This window comes from Cynoglossus semilaevis, chromosome 8 (assembly GCF_000523025.1).
Source record: "Cynoglossus semilaevis isolate Cse_v1.0 chromosome 8, Cse_v1.0, whole genome shotgun sequence".
Taxonomy (NCBI): Eukaryota; Metazoa; Chordata; class Actinopteri; order Pleuronectiformes; family Cynoglossidae; genus Cynoglossus; species Cynoglossus semilaevis.
The window spans coordinates 21451134-21465456 of NC_024314.1; the positions used below are offsets into that span (position 1 = coordinate 21451134).

Genomic DNA, 14323 nt, shown 5'->3' on the forward strand with positions numbered 1-14323 from the left:
GGGCATGCTTTCATGTTCCCTGTGATGCTGGTTTCCTCATTAGCTGTACATATATAAATAGTCTGAAGTTAACACATTGCACACTCCAACAGACTATGGAAGTGACTGTGTATACATTAAAGTAAGTTATGTCCACTTTATGTTCCCCAAGTGGTCTTCAAACATGGACTCACAAAGCCAAAGTAAATTTAGCGAGATCTTTTTTCATTGGTCTCGGGGCCATCTGGTTCTCTAAATATGTGCAGTGCCTGTCATTGGAATATGCAATAATACATTACGAGCAAAACACATTAGCACTAATGTCACAGACCTTGGCTTATTAACTAGGAGAAATTCTAAATTACGTAATCACAATAAAATCAGTTTGACAGATGCATATGTCAACATCTTCAGCCCTGTCACTGATCTCCTATATATAAGACAACTAGATCTGTATAAGTTTGGCATCCAAACACAATTGGGACTGATGTACTCCTATATATAAGACAACCAGATCTGTATAAGTTTGACATCCAAACACAATTGGGACTGATGTACTTGGGACTATAAGTCGTACAATTTTTAAAGAAACGAGAGCTCAGCTTGACATTTAATTAATTAAATGGACACGAAATGTGCCATCAGTCACATTCACATCAGTCACAGTGACTCTATTTCAAAAATCAAAGCAACCGATGAGTGATCACAATCCCCCACAGCTGTAAGCATCAAATAAAGGTGATTGGACAAGCAGCCAGTGCCACGTCAGCAGAAAAGGTGACCACGTTCACCACAGTATTCCCTGAGTGATGGTGTCAATAAAAGGCTGTGATGAATCCTCAGCTGCACCAGAAGGGAGGCTATGGGAAATCAATGGCTAATAAAACTAAATGGTTTACTCTCCCTCAGGGCTTAACACCGAGAACAGTGTGTGAAAGAAGGAATGGGCTAAGACTAAAGGGGGCTAGGCATCGAAATACGAAAATATTGTTTGAATAAACATTCATGCATACTGCAGAGAAAGATCAAGCTGTGGGTTTGGTCATTTAATACAATAAATAATAACAAGGGATATGGCCTTTGAGAGGGGATCTGCCAACCTACGGCTAATAAGGACATAAACAGACGCGATCTATCGCTAACGCTAAAATAGGGTTCAGCTGTTGTTGTAACATTTTCTTAGTTGCATCAAAGACTTTTGAGAAAGATACAGATGAATTTTCCAGAACAGTGAAAACACGATGTGATGTGAAGACAGAATAGATAAGGATTAAGTGTCATATTACACAGAAGAGCAGAGAACTGAAAGTCTTCCCAAGAATAAATACACCTCATCAAGACGCCAACCAAAACAAGTGAACGGCAGGAATTTCTGGCTGGTGTTTGTTTCTGCCTCCGTGCTTCAAAGTCATCGATATTTTTCATTTCTTTGGACTGTAGGAATGGAACATGTGAGTCTGGGTTAATCCTGGCAGAAATCTCCATCGGGTTTAATGAAACCAGGTTCAAAAACAACATTTCACCAGCACTTCACCAGAAGAACAAAACTAACCTCGGAAGTTTCACACGCATAGAAACTATTGTAGCACGTTGGTGTATGGAGGTTCTTCCCAGTAATCATTTGTTAGAAATGTTGCTCCATGAGTCGGGCTTTGTTCTGTGTATTTTCCCTTTGTTGTTTTGGCTGGTGTTTATGTTAAGAGTTATCGCATTGATAATTGATTGATAATGTGATGGTGTCTCATCGACGGTAAATGTCGAGATTACAATCTGGCAGGTGTCTGAGGGGGAATTTCCCATTTGGAGCACAGTTTTATTTATCCATTGATACACTGCCATAAAGAACACTACAGCGCCGTTGCCTGATTGGTTCCTGATGGCCCAATCGGGGGTAGGGGACAAATCAGAAGGTATGTGTGAAAGTAGTAGGAAGAGTAATTTGTTTTACGTTGCATCAATTTGATACTCTATACTATACTGTAGTATTTGCTTTAAAGAATACAGCAGTAGAACTTGAAAATTGAAGCCCCTTCAAAGAAAGCCAGGTGCTGTCTTGGGAAAAGATTGCTTATTTCACCCATGTAATTGGGATGACATCTCATCCAGGTGATTTAGTTGCAATTTAAAAAAAAAAAGTCACACCCTTTAAATCTGTGGTTTCCCTGAATTGAAAGCGAGGTATTATATTATATAGATGTTGAAATCATGGCCAGTCGGTTCTAAAATCTTTAGTTTGGCTCTCCTACACATTCAGCTCTTATCAGTGAAACAGTTGCCAACAGTAACACCGTCCATACCACCGATAGGATCCTGTCAGAAAAATGTCTTACAGGGGACAAAAAGAGCATCCAATCAAACTCAACCCATTTCCAAATGCCTCCTGTCGTACGTCTCAGCAGTTAATTCCAGTGCCTGACTGTAGACGGCTAATTAGAGTGGCTTTCCTGAGTCGCCTGCCTCCACGGTGATAAATGCAATGCTTGATTAATGTTCTGTCTAAGCCAAACAATGCAGAAATCAGAGCAGAGCGCAGGCTTGGAATATCATTTAAAAATACCAGACAGATGTTTCTGTGAACCTCAGCTTTTTGCTGCAGATGCATCAGGAGATCCTTTGACAGGAAATTATGCAGAAAAATGTTATTTACCTTGAGGTTTTTATTGGACATAACTGAAATATTTTTGACCTTGAGGTTTTTATTGGACATAACTGAATTTATCCAAAAATCACAGTACATTTTTCTTAACCTATGAAGAGAAACATGATGATTAGAATTTCTATCTTGAAAGTTGAGCTCTTTTTACTAAAGTGAGGCGTCCTTTCTGTGGCATTTCAACAGAAGGAAAAACCTGACCTTGACTGACAGAAAAAAAAAATGTGAAGAAAAAAAGTTTTCTTTTTACCTTTTTTGGTAAAACAAACAGAAAACAACTCACGAAAAAATCAAACTATAATTTTCCATAATTGTGTGGGGGCAGTAAAGATATGCAGGGTAAAAGCCAAAAGACTGTGGCAAAGTCCATCAAGAGACAATGCTTCGACGCACGCTACGGTGGTGAACACCGCTGACGTCCCAGGGAGAAGCTCTATCTTACACTGATTATGGGCTTTGCTTCTCTTTATTTATGACATTTGAGACCAGGTCAGACACACAGCACGTCCACACCATTGTGTGAGCTATAGGATTTACAGAACAAAGTGAACTTTGACCCAGTTGGGGATAGGTCGAAGGCATTTTCCGTCTGGATGTTCTATCAAGCACAGAACCAAATCTCTCTAGAACCTGATACAATTCCCTCACCTCTTTAATTCACTTCACCTCAGGCATCCACAATCAATTCAGTTGACCTAGTTGTAGAAGAGCTGCTGGTCCTGGCACGGTGACCTAAAAAGTAAAAGTTCTGCGCACAAAAAAAGACCAACAATTGTACCTCTTCTTTCATAGACAAAGGATAAAATGTTGATTTGTTTTGTATGAGTTTGATTTTGGATTTATCCAGAATAGTCTCGGCCAAGGAGGGAGGCCCATGTGTGAAATCAGTGAAAACTTTGTATATATGAAATGGGCGTGGCTTCAAACTTCTTTGCTGACTTTTAGACTTCTCAGTTGATTTTTAAACAATAAGCATTTTGTTTTTAGTTGATTTTGTTGACTTTGTTTCTAGTTGATTTTTAAACAATAAGCATTTTGCTGATTTTCTTCAAGATATTGGACAGATACTGTTTTTTTTTTTTAAATACCTCCTGACGCAATCCTTCATTAATTGTAACTGGCAATAGTTGGCTAATAAATGACAGGAGAGGTTGTTTTGTTCTTGGTGGATGATTATTACGTTTTGCTTACATCAGACTATGTAAATCTATTCCTATTGTTGTTTTGCTATAGATTCTTATAAATTAGTACCAAAACCAAAAGAACAGTTCTGTTTTTTATGTACTTTTACAGATGTCCATCTCTTAGATGCTAAATGTCGACCGTCTACCAAAATCATTTTTGTCCTTGTTTCTTTTCTATGGTCGTGATCAAAACTATTACATTTATTCAAAGTCAATTTCCAGACAGTTTGTTTTACAAACTGTTGAGACTTTCACGTACCCTTGAGAGTCAAATAATTTTCGATATGCTGTCGTGATTATAATGAGGACAATTTAAATTGCTGGAGACAAATCAGGGAGCCAGCGAAGGATCTGAGTGCTGCAGTGTTGCCAGGGGAGCAGCTGGAGACACAAAGCAGCATTCTCAGTTTCTCCTCAAAAGCATTCTGTCCACGATTTAAAAAAGAAAAAAAAAACCCTTTAATTCGTCACCACAATTGGCTTTTAATCCAATCACAAATTGTATAAAATGCTGCTATTTTAGGAATGTAGATACGGTTGTTGGGGTCATGTTGTACATAAAACCACCCTACATCAATAATCTCAAGATCACGAAATGCTATGTTTCACTGCACTGACAGCTTTCAGTGTTCAGGTCCAAGTATGCCATGCTAACAGACCATGCAGCACTGTAAACAATCCAGAAAAGGCACTGCTTTCTTCTGCCGTGACCATTTGTAACATTCCAAGATTGGCCAGAGATAAATGGCAGCAATCAGGCGGCTCCATAGAGGGCGACCCCAGACCAAATCTGTCTTCTCTTTATAGATCTGTACTAATTATCTGTGGTCTTTTCAAATCCTGATCAGTGATCTGTTAAACATGGCCTGTACAACAAAGACCATTTGCCTTTATTCAACTGTTTTGCTGGAGCCCAAAAAGCCTTAACCGGAAAAAAAATCCAAAAATCCACCATTCATTGACCCTCAGCTTAGGACAAAGCACAATGATGAAGGGACACCAAATCAATCCCCGTTCTCATTCATCTCTGATGGGAAAAAGTCCCTCGAAACACAAGCTGCATCAATGACAAATGCAAATATTACTGCTGATGAATTATGAGCAGAAAAGAGCACAGTGCGTAATAAAGCTTGTGTGTCCCCCCCCCAAAGGAAGTTTCAAATATTCCAAATCTGTCAAGCTATCAGCATGACTTTCAAAACACACAGTTCTGTTTTAAAAATGCAACGAAAAACCAAATATATATATAAAAAAATAAAACACATCATATAACATCATTAAAACACCATTTTCACTGAGAGGGGCCCGAGATAAATACAGACGTGACATCATTCTATAACATTATGACATTTGCAGGGTGGGCTGTGTTTCCAAAGACTGTAGCCAAGTTCTCTGTAGGTATTCAACAAATACATATAAATCATAGCTATAAAAACTGCTGATTGATGAAAACTTAACACTTTGTTCTAAGAAAGTGTTAAGTTGAAGCTAAAAAAAAATGTACAGAACTGAAAAGTATGTTCTGCTAAGGTTCACAATGTTGTGCTGAGGTGTTAAAAGTAAGTTGAAATTTAGCAAAAAGTGATGACAAAAAGTAGAACCTGTAGAACAGGTTTAGCCAAAAACTTCAAAAGCTAACCAAAAATTATTCAGATGTATAATTTCATTTGCTAAATGTTAGCCAAAAAATAACTAAAAACAAAAAGGCAACAAAAAATAGGTGCAAAATGTGCCAACAGTTTGGCTAAGTGTAGCTTGAAGTTAGCAAAAAGTGTTGAAAAATAGATATATGTGTAAAGGACAAAGACTTATTACTAGTTAAGAATTAGAATAAAATATTTAAATGTGCTAAAGCTAAAGATGAGGCAAAGATAAAATTAACCTTCAGACAACTTAAAAATGAACAGAGAAAAAAAAACAATTGTCTACTCCTGTTTGGACAAATAAAATTATTATTATTATTAAAATTATTATTAAAATTAATACATTATTCAACATTATAAGTAATTGAGCTAACATATGTAAATGTAAAAAGCTTCAGGCTAAAATGGCTAACAAAAAGAAAAGAAAAAGTTTAAAAAAATGTGTCTATTAAAACTAAACAGCCATTTGTAAAGAAAAAGTGCCACAAGTCAAGACGTTTTGTCTCGATTTCTACAAAAATTAAGATAAGACCGGAGGGATCATTTACTTCCCTGTCTGCAGTGGTGATCTGACAGTGTATCTGTCAGAGAATACATGCTAGTGGTCATAGCAGGAACACAAAAATAGCAGCCATTCAGCGAGGATTAAATTGTCACCGTCAGCCGTCTCAGTAATGGGCAGACTGGAAGAACTGGCACAGATAATGAGGCAGTCTCTGGGGGAAACAGACCAGTGTGGTGGATGATGGGGCAGCGTGGCACACAGTGACCTGTAATCTGTGTGCTGTCCATCACAGTGACACAGATCTGCTGCAGACGATCTGCTGCAGACGATCTGCTGCGGCTACTGGATGTTTCCTTAACTCAGACTTACATTAGAAATGACCTATTGGATTTCTATTAATCAAACTGAAACTTAAATGTATTTGAAATTGCATTATGTTGATCCAAACGTCATTTATCAAATAAACTTCTTATCAGAAGTAAAAAAACGCATAATACAGTTCCATCTGAAGATTTATCACAACTTCACCGGCGTTAAAAGACACTGTAATAACTCACCCTGAAGTCGCAGCTGCTGCAGTTTAAACAGACATCGATCCATGAATTTTAAAATACTGAAACAAATTACGTGTTGTTGAACGATAAGCACAGGTCAGCAGGTGAAATGGCAATCATCAAATGCTAATTTTTTGGCATTTGCTAACAATCCCAGGTTTCTGGCAGCAAGACGACCATCTTTACAAGGGAGAGTCAAAAATGACTATATTTTTGACTCTATTGACTATATTTTATCAGCATTTTCTCGATTTAAGTCAAAATATTTCTACAAATCGTTTCCATATTAATGAATCTTTGTAAAGTTAGGATTTAAAATGACACCTAATAAGATCTTAAGATCTGTTTTACATATTGTTATTCCTAGTTGGCTTTTCAGAAAAAGACTGCACCCTAGAGTGGCCTTGGTGTACTTGCAAAATTATCACATCACAAGTTTAGCTAGGCAGGAAAAGGGTTATCGAACAGCGCTTTAAAGACCACAGACAATTGGCCGGAACTTTTCTTGTCCCTGCCTGGATAAACAAAGGTGGATCGTTAGCTTGAAGGATGATGTGCTTTTGGGTCCTGCTCACAGATTGATGACCTCGATCTCGTGCCAAACCTACATGAATCATCGTTTCGATTGGGCAGGAACTGATGCACCGCAGAACCCCAAAACATTGCTCCAAAATTACAAGCCGACCTTCCAAGTCAGTGCAGCTTAATAACAAGCAGATTCTCCTCGGGTTTGAACAAAGACCTTTGTTTTCCATCTACAATATCTTCCAACTTCCTTCCCTTCCTGCCTATCTATACGAATCGCCATCCTTTCTCTTCATCTAATATTTCATCACCACTTTATATAACCTTCTATTGTCCCACTAAGGGAAGCCCAGTGAACAACACAGACGCACGGAGACTCCCACACTTCCTCTATCTGCGTTATCTCCTGTGATTCTTTATTTAGAAGCTTATCAGGAGGAAACAGAAATAGGATCAAGGTAATCTCTAAACTTGATAAAACAAGTGTAAAATAAGAGCACAGTAAATGGGTTCTAAGCCACATTATATTATGATACACTACAGGTGACTGATATTGTGCCTCCATGACGGCTACAGCAAACGAAACCTTCCGTTTTACTGATTTCTCCTCCTTCTCCTCCTGTGTACATCACATAGTGACTTCTCCTCCTCCTTCTCCTCCTGTGTACATCACAGTAGCAAACAGTATCCCTGAGTGGAGCCAGTCAGGCCTGTCATCTGATCCCAACCTGAGGCTTAAACTCCACAAAAACTCCTCTCAATCCTCCTCAAGATTTTATGAGGTGTGAAACGCTCACTGATTCGTTCCCTCCCTCCCATACATACACTCTAGAAGGTCTACAGCTGCTCCACTGCTGACCTACCAACCTTCCACACATTAGTGTATTTCACTTCTGAAGTCTGAAGACCGGGGGAGTTTACTGCCCCGTGTAGTGATCTTATGGATCTCTACTGGTTTTGTAAAACACCTGGCACTGAGAATAATAATTACAGCCCAGTGAAGTCCTCTGGGAGGCTTGTTGCTCAGGAAAATTATTTTCCATCTCATTACGAACATGTGAACCAATGAGGATGTTTTTGCTGACTTGGTTACTTTACTGTATAATGTTTGGTTTTTTGGGCTAACTTAGCTTTTCTTTGTTACCTTTGGCATTAATTAATACATTGTTGCATATTTTGTCATTTTGTCGTAAAAAAAAGAATTCATTCCTATTGATTTTTTTTTCGTACTTTGCCTTTCTACTGCTAACTCGTGTTACTTTTTACCACCTTTAAGTTATTCTTCAGCTTTAGCTCAAGCAATTTGGATATTTTTTTAACCACTGGTGTCTTCTCTGTGTGGTTCCAGTTTTAGGATGCGTATTCCCAAAGATTACCAGAGCTGGAACCTCACCTCATTACTATTACCATGAACTACTCACAGCTGCACTCTCACCAGAGACACATCAAGCACATCATCGCTTCTTCAGACACAAACTGACTCGTGATCCTGAATAACAACCTGATGAAAAGCCAGAATTCGTGCCGGCTTTAGTGAAATATAAGTGCTCTCAAGTAAAAAAAAAAAAACTAAAAACTAAAAAACCCATTTATTTTTCTTCTCTGACAGCTGTTCCCAGCTACAAACTCTGATCTCACTCACTGAAAGGCGATAATCAGCAAATATCGATTACAAAGAGCAGAAATGGTTACGGCTTGAGATGTGTTTGATGCCCAGCTTGCTGCTGGGCTTATGTTACACTCCAACTGCTTATAGTTGTTTTAGGACTCCGCCTTGGAGTTTAAAGAGGGAAAGTGGAGGCCAGCTTCTTGGTGTAATCCAATGCCACAAAAAGGTGCTTTCCTTACAAAGTGCTCTGTAGTAGAAATCTAACCCCCAGTCATTAAGGGTCTCAGTTTGTGAAGAGCAGGATAAACACACATGCAGTTTTACAGATAAGAAAACAGCAGGACTGTGTTTTCACTGCTTCGTTGCCAATTCCAAGGATTTCTTACTCCCAAAATCCAGCCTGGGCGTGACAAGACAAATGTGCAGCTTTGGTGTGAACCACTGGAAATCCTGTCCAGGGATACTGGTGTTTTGAGATTGTAGACCACTAGAAAACCTGTCCAGGGATACTGGTGTTTTGAGATCCCTATGGTTCAGTGTACACAGGGAGGGTCATGGGACCGAGGTTTTGGCGGTTATGTCTTGGCAAACGGGCAAAAATAGTATGGCCTACTAATCTTTGAGGGGCAGCCAAGGGTTAGCAACTGTCTGAGTGGACTTGCAGGGTCCCAGTGGGATAGGAAGGAATGACCTGAAATTAATGAAAAGGCCATTTCATCACTGTAATTGTGTTGGAGGGCTGTGAGACAAGGGATCGGTGAAGAACATTAATTAAAGCTGTCATGTAACGTGGTAGCTGAGAGCAGCTGAACTTCCCGAACACTTCTGCACTTCAAACTATGACGAATAGTAACTGAAAAGATTAGTTCTTGATTAATTGGTTTGGTCTGCCATTACTCAGTGAGTGTGGGGATTCGCCTCCCGCCGACTGTTTGCAGATGTGCCCCTGGGCAAAACACTTAACCCCAGTGTTGTCCATCATATTCAAGTCACAAGGACCAAGCCTGAATAAAGGGTAAGGTTAGGGCAGGAAAGATACCTGGTGTAAAAACTATGAAAATACAGGATTGTGAATCTATATTTTGAGCTCTGCTAAACTCGTGTAAGCCAAACCTCCTACTGTTCACTCTGTCTGTTTTGCTTGCTTGCAAAACTCAGAGGCCCAAATATCTTTTCAGTAATGTGGGCATTGGTGGTAAAATACAATGCTTTTGGCAGTATGTAATAACAAAGTAACACATTTTTTGTTGGACTATTTATAGCCAAAGTGTAATTATGTTTTTGTATTTGGATGAAACCAGATCATCCACGAAAACCAAGCAAGAGCCCACATACTCCACTGTTGTAGCTAAGATTTAAATCAGCTGTCTTTTTAGAGATTCCACATCTGTAAATAATATCATGGTAGTGACAGTCACACAAAATTTAAATTATTTTAATTCTGCTTATAGGATAAAAGGCTTATAACTCTAACCCTTGGCTGTGCAGTTCTCTAGTACTACGAGTACTTCATATCCCCTGAAAATCACTGGAGCCTGGGCAGTTTAGAAGATGCCTCCAAATCAAAATAACAGCCCGAGGCCTCGTCCTATAAATTAGATGATGCTGAGCCAGAGGAAACCTCAAATCCTTCGCATATTCTTAATTCATGTTGGCAGTTCTTATGGCTGTAAATGATGGGGATTCAAACTACTATGGCCAATACCTTTCACAGAATGTTTCTGACAAACTGCCTTGCGTTTGCATCACTACCCTTTCATTAGGAACAGCGAGCCATGCCAGCATTTCTGGTCGCCAAGAGACTTTTTTTTATTGTTAGAGCGGGAGCTCATCCCAAGATATGAAGATGGGCTTCACTATTTCATCTTTAAGTATTCAGCTACTACACAATGTAATAAATGTTCTGCAAAATTTGTTGTCAAGCAGTTTTAGAAGCATTCATCTTCAGCTATTGTGCTGAAATAACTGAAAGCTGCTCGTTATCGGGAGAAGACGTATTTCCCCTAAATCCATTGTCTTTAGAGACAAATAACAACACCGGGGAGTGAGACCATATGTGAACGTCTCAAAAAACACAATGCAAACTATTTTAAAAAACACGGACAGTATATGGAACTCCTTCAGCACCGCCAAACCATACTTTTCTTGTGGTTTGCCCTTTTGTAACTCCCTGAAAATAGTTTTCCTACACAGACGGCACTCTGTCCTCAAAACAAGCTCAAAAAACAATTCATAAGCACTTTGTACATAACTTAGTATGGCCACATTGTTGTTTTTAAAAACATTCTTGTGAATTCAACACAGTGTTGCACATTAAAAAATCGCTTACACTGGGAAATTCTCTCAGGCAAGCACAATTCCTCTGGTATTGAATGTGGGGGTTTTTTTGTTTTTTTTTGCTTCCTTAGCCTACATCTAACCTTAATCTCCAATTCAAACATTTATTATTACTTCAGCAGCCTAAACACAATTTTTAATAACAGTGACCGTAACATCTACGGCTTTTTAAGTTCCGTTTGTTGTCGTAAAACTAAGGTGAAAGTTTAAATTGACAGTGGCTTAAAAGTCAGGCAGCCTTGATAAAACGAAGACTGACTTTGTGTTCTTGCTGTTTGTAAGCAAGCAAAACAGACAGGTTGAAAAGTAAAATGGTTACATGAGTTTAGCAAAACTGAAAATATAGATTACCAATCAATTCTTTTGGGAAATACAACTTAACTATCAATGTACACGAAGAGCCTTAAAGAAATTGACTAATATACACTGGCTAAAGATTAGCATAAGCAGTGCAATGAGAAAAAGGGCATCATTGGGAGAACCAAGGTTAAGGCTTGGTGAGATGTTGCAGTTTATAACTTAAAACCATATGCTAGCTTGGGGGCATCTTGCTATAAACCACATGACCCCGCATGTTAGAGGTAAAAAAAAAACACTTTTTATCACTTGACAGAAATGAAGAACAGATTACAACAGAGAAAATTACCTGTTTAAAATCAAGAAGCATTAATTTTTACTCACTTCAGGCACTGATTTATTCTCCTGTTTCTAGTTAGCCTTGTCTGTGGGTTTCATTAGTTGGACATTAACAAAATGGAGCTTATCGGGGATTTGGAAACAGATGAGAGCAGTAAAGCTAAGGCCAGATCACAGTGAGGGCTTCAGGCAGCTTTCACTGAAAATTTCTGAAATCACTGTTGGAAAAATATGACGGCTTTTATTGCCCCTTCGCATACTTGGGCATGACACAGAAAACTGAACATTTTGATACACCACTCAAAAGCATGGATATTGGTATTAAATGTTCACCAATGGCATTTAAAAGATGTGCAATTTGGTGAATAGCAAACAAAGAAAACAAGCTAACCAGAGATAGCCCCTTCAAACTACCCAAAATGACAGTTTCAAGTCAAACTTGCTGAGAATTTGCTAAAATGTACTTGCAAATCAGCCCAGAAGAATGAAAAGATAAACTGTTGAAATCCCTCGCAAGCATCTGTATATTTCTATGACGTTGTTAAGCAAAAAACAAAAAAACTAATTACAGTACATAAGTGGTTAGAGATGACTAATCGTTGTCTTTCTAACACGGTCACATTATGACTCATCTAACTTGAGTCGAATCTGAAGTAACAGCCACAAACAGTCCCTCTTGGTTTGTACAACTTGGAAGTTATTTCCACACTGGATCTTGTTGGTTGTAATGTCTATTGCTTGCCAGTACATAAACCCCATATAGCCATATTTTTCATCACTTTTCACAGAAAGCATTCATATGCAAATTCATTACGTTATGTGTTCAATGTTTAAAAGTCATTTCACCCAGGTCCATAAAGGAAAAATCATTAGAGCATCAGTTCAAAGCTTCAAGGTCTAAAGCTATGATGAAAAGGCACCTCGTGAAGACTATCCCACATTGATGCATTTATGGTTTAACCTCAGAAACCAAGCTGGAGAAGAAGCAGATGTGGAAGCCAGCAGACTCGGTGATCTGCTGCTTCAGTGCACAACTTCTCACAGTCACTACTGTGTTGTTTAATTGTTTAAACCCTCGTTTGGGATGGAGGTTTTCAGCCCTGGCAGCGGGGATATTATCCACAGACTGAAAGTGCATTTCACAGTACTTATGAGGGGAATGGACGTTAAGTGAAATCTAAGCTTCTGACTCATCTAATCCCAGACCTTCAGCCAGAAATGAAATTGCTTGACTGTTCTGAAGTGGAAGATGTTTTCACTTCGATCCCCAATGGAGCCATAAAGCACCGTTAAGTTGCACTGCTGTGTTGCCTGAAGTCCCAAATTTTCCAGGATTCTCTGATTGCTAAAAGCCACATAGGATACACTTCAATTTAGAACGTTGCCTATTGTTAAAACTCTTGTCCGATTGGTTTCCAGTGGATATCAGGCCTTTATATATCTCTCAACCTCGTCCATTATTATAGTTCAATCATCAATACAATAATATAAAAGCCATTTGTTACCCTGTCAAAAGCTCATAGATAGGTATCCAAGGGAGAGTCTAAAGTGTGGATTGAAAATTATTTTCCAATCTGTTACCACACCGTCAGAGCAGGCGCTCTTAAAGCCTGTGAAAACATATCAACACTTTGAGAAGATTACACATCACGTCTATTTTTTCTCCTCAAATCAAAAAGTATCCTGGCTGAGAACTTAGAGCCATTCATTTTACATGAGCAGACTTTTCAATTTAGAGTGACCACAGGCCAAGTAGTTGGCCAGACACAGAGCTGTGCCCAGGAAAAACACTTGACATGATTGAAAAAGCAGAGAGTGGCCAGGACATCCCCACAAATTGGTGTGCAAGGACACAGATGGGTTATCTGCTTTTCCAGAACTGCATCTGGATGGCAACAGCAATTTGATTACAAGGTAAAAAGGTCAGATAAGATTGGAATCGTTTACAAGAAATTGAGGAAAACAGTATTGGGTCTCAGCAGCTCTGGAGAAATATGGTCAGAGCAACTCTCCTCCACTTTGGTCTCTCTTTTACTTTAACCTTTTGGTCATAACTCTTCTCTAATCCCCCTAAGGAGCAACTCTCCTCCACTCTCTTTTACTTTAACCTTTCGGTCATAACTCTTCTCTAATCCCCCTAAGGAAGAGACCGGGAGCACGCAGCTCTTGACCCTGATCGAGGAAGACGTTTGATAAATGACTGTTGGAAGGTCAGGCCTCTGATTGGTATTCACACTCCTCCATCTAAGAGCACTGAACCTAAACGCAAGTGTCTGCTCCCCCCCCCCCCCCCCCCCCCAGAGTGTGAATTACTGTGGTGACTTTGACAGATGCCCAGCGTTTGTCAGATACTGAACCTTCACTGAGGGGATAGCGTGGCAGCATTGGCTCAAACATGCAGGACCAGATCTATAAGTAATCTGTCACCAAAAGGTTTAATGACAGCCTCACGTGTCCCGGTCACATGTAGAGACAGGACAGATGGATGGACCAGCGGCAGGGACTTGATGGGGATACTCAGCGAGGTGTGGTGAAACCGAAGATAAATAAGGTCTCACCTTCTTCCCTACAACTCCACACACATACAAAGGGGTCACTAATGGTGGTGATAAGTACAGTGGGGGTTGGGTTCTCTGACATTTACATGTCTGGAGACCCGTACCAGGCTGAGCGGCGGTCTGTTTATTCTTCTAATCTG

The 14323-nt window shown here is 39.3% G+C and overlaps 1 protein-coding gene and 1 long non-coding RNA gene across 2 annotated transcripts in view; both read right to left on the bottom strand.

Moving 5' to 3' along the window:
• Positions 1–14323, bottom strand: part of LOC103382774 (transmembrane and TPR repeat-containing protein 2) — a 54865-nt gene that overhangs the window by 37556 nt on the left and 2986 nt on the right. The gene's annotated exons all lie outside the window — the stretch shown is intronic.
• Positions 11035–13902, bottom strand: LOC112487309 (uncharacterized). The gene is made up of 2 exons (XR_003050286.1): positions 13734–13902; positions 11035–13666 (listed from the first exon to the last, which is right to left on the bottom strand). It is a non-coding gene; the product is annotated as an uncharacterized LOC112487309 (long non-coding RNA).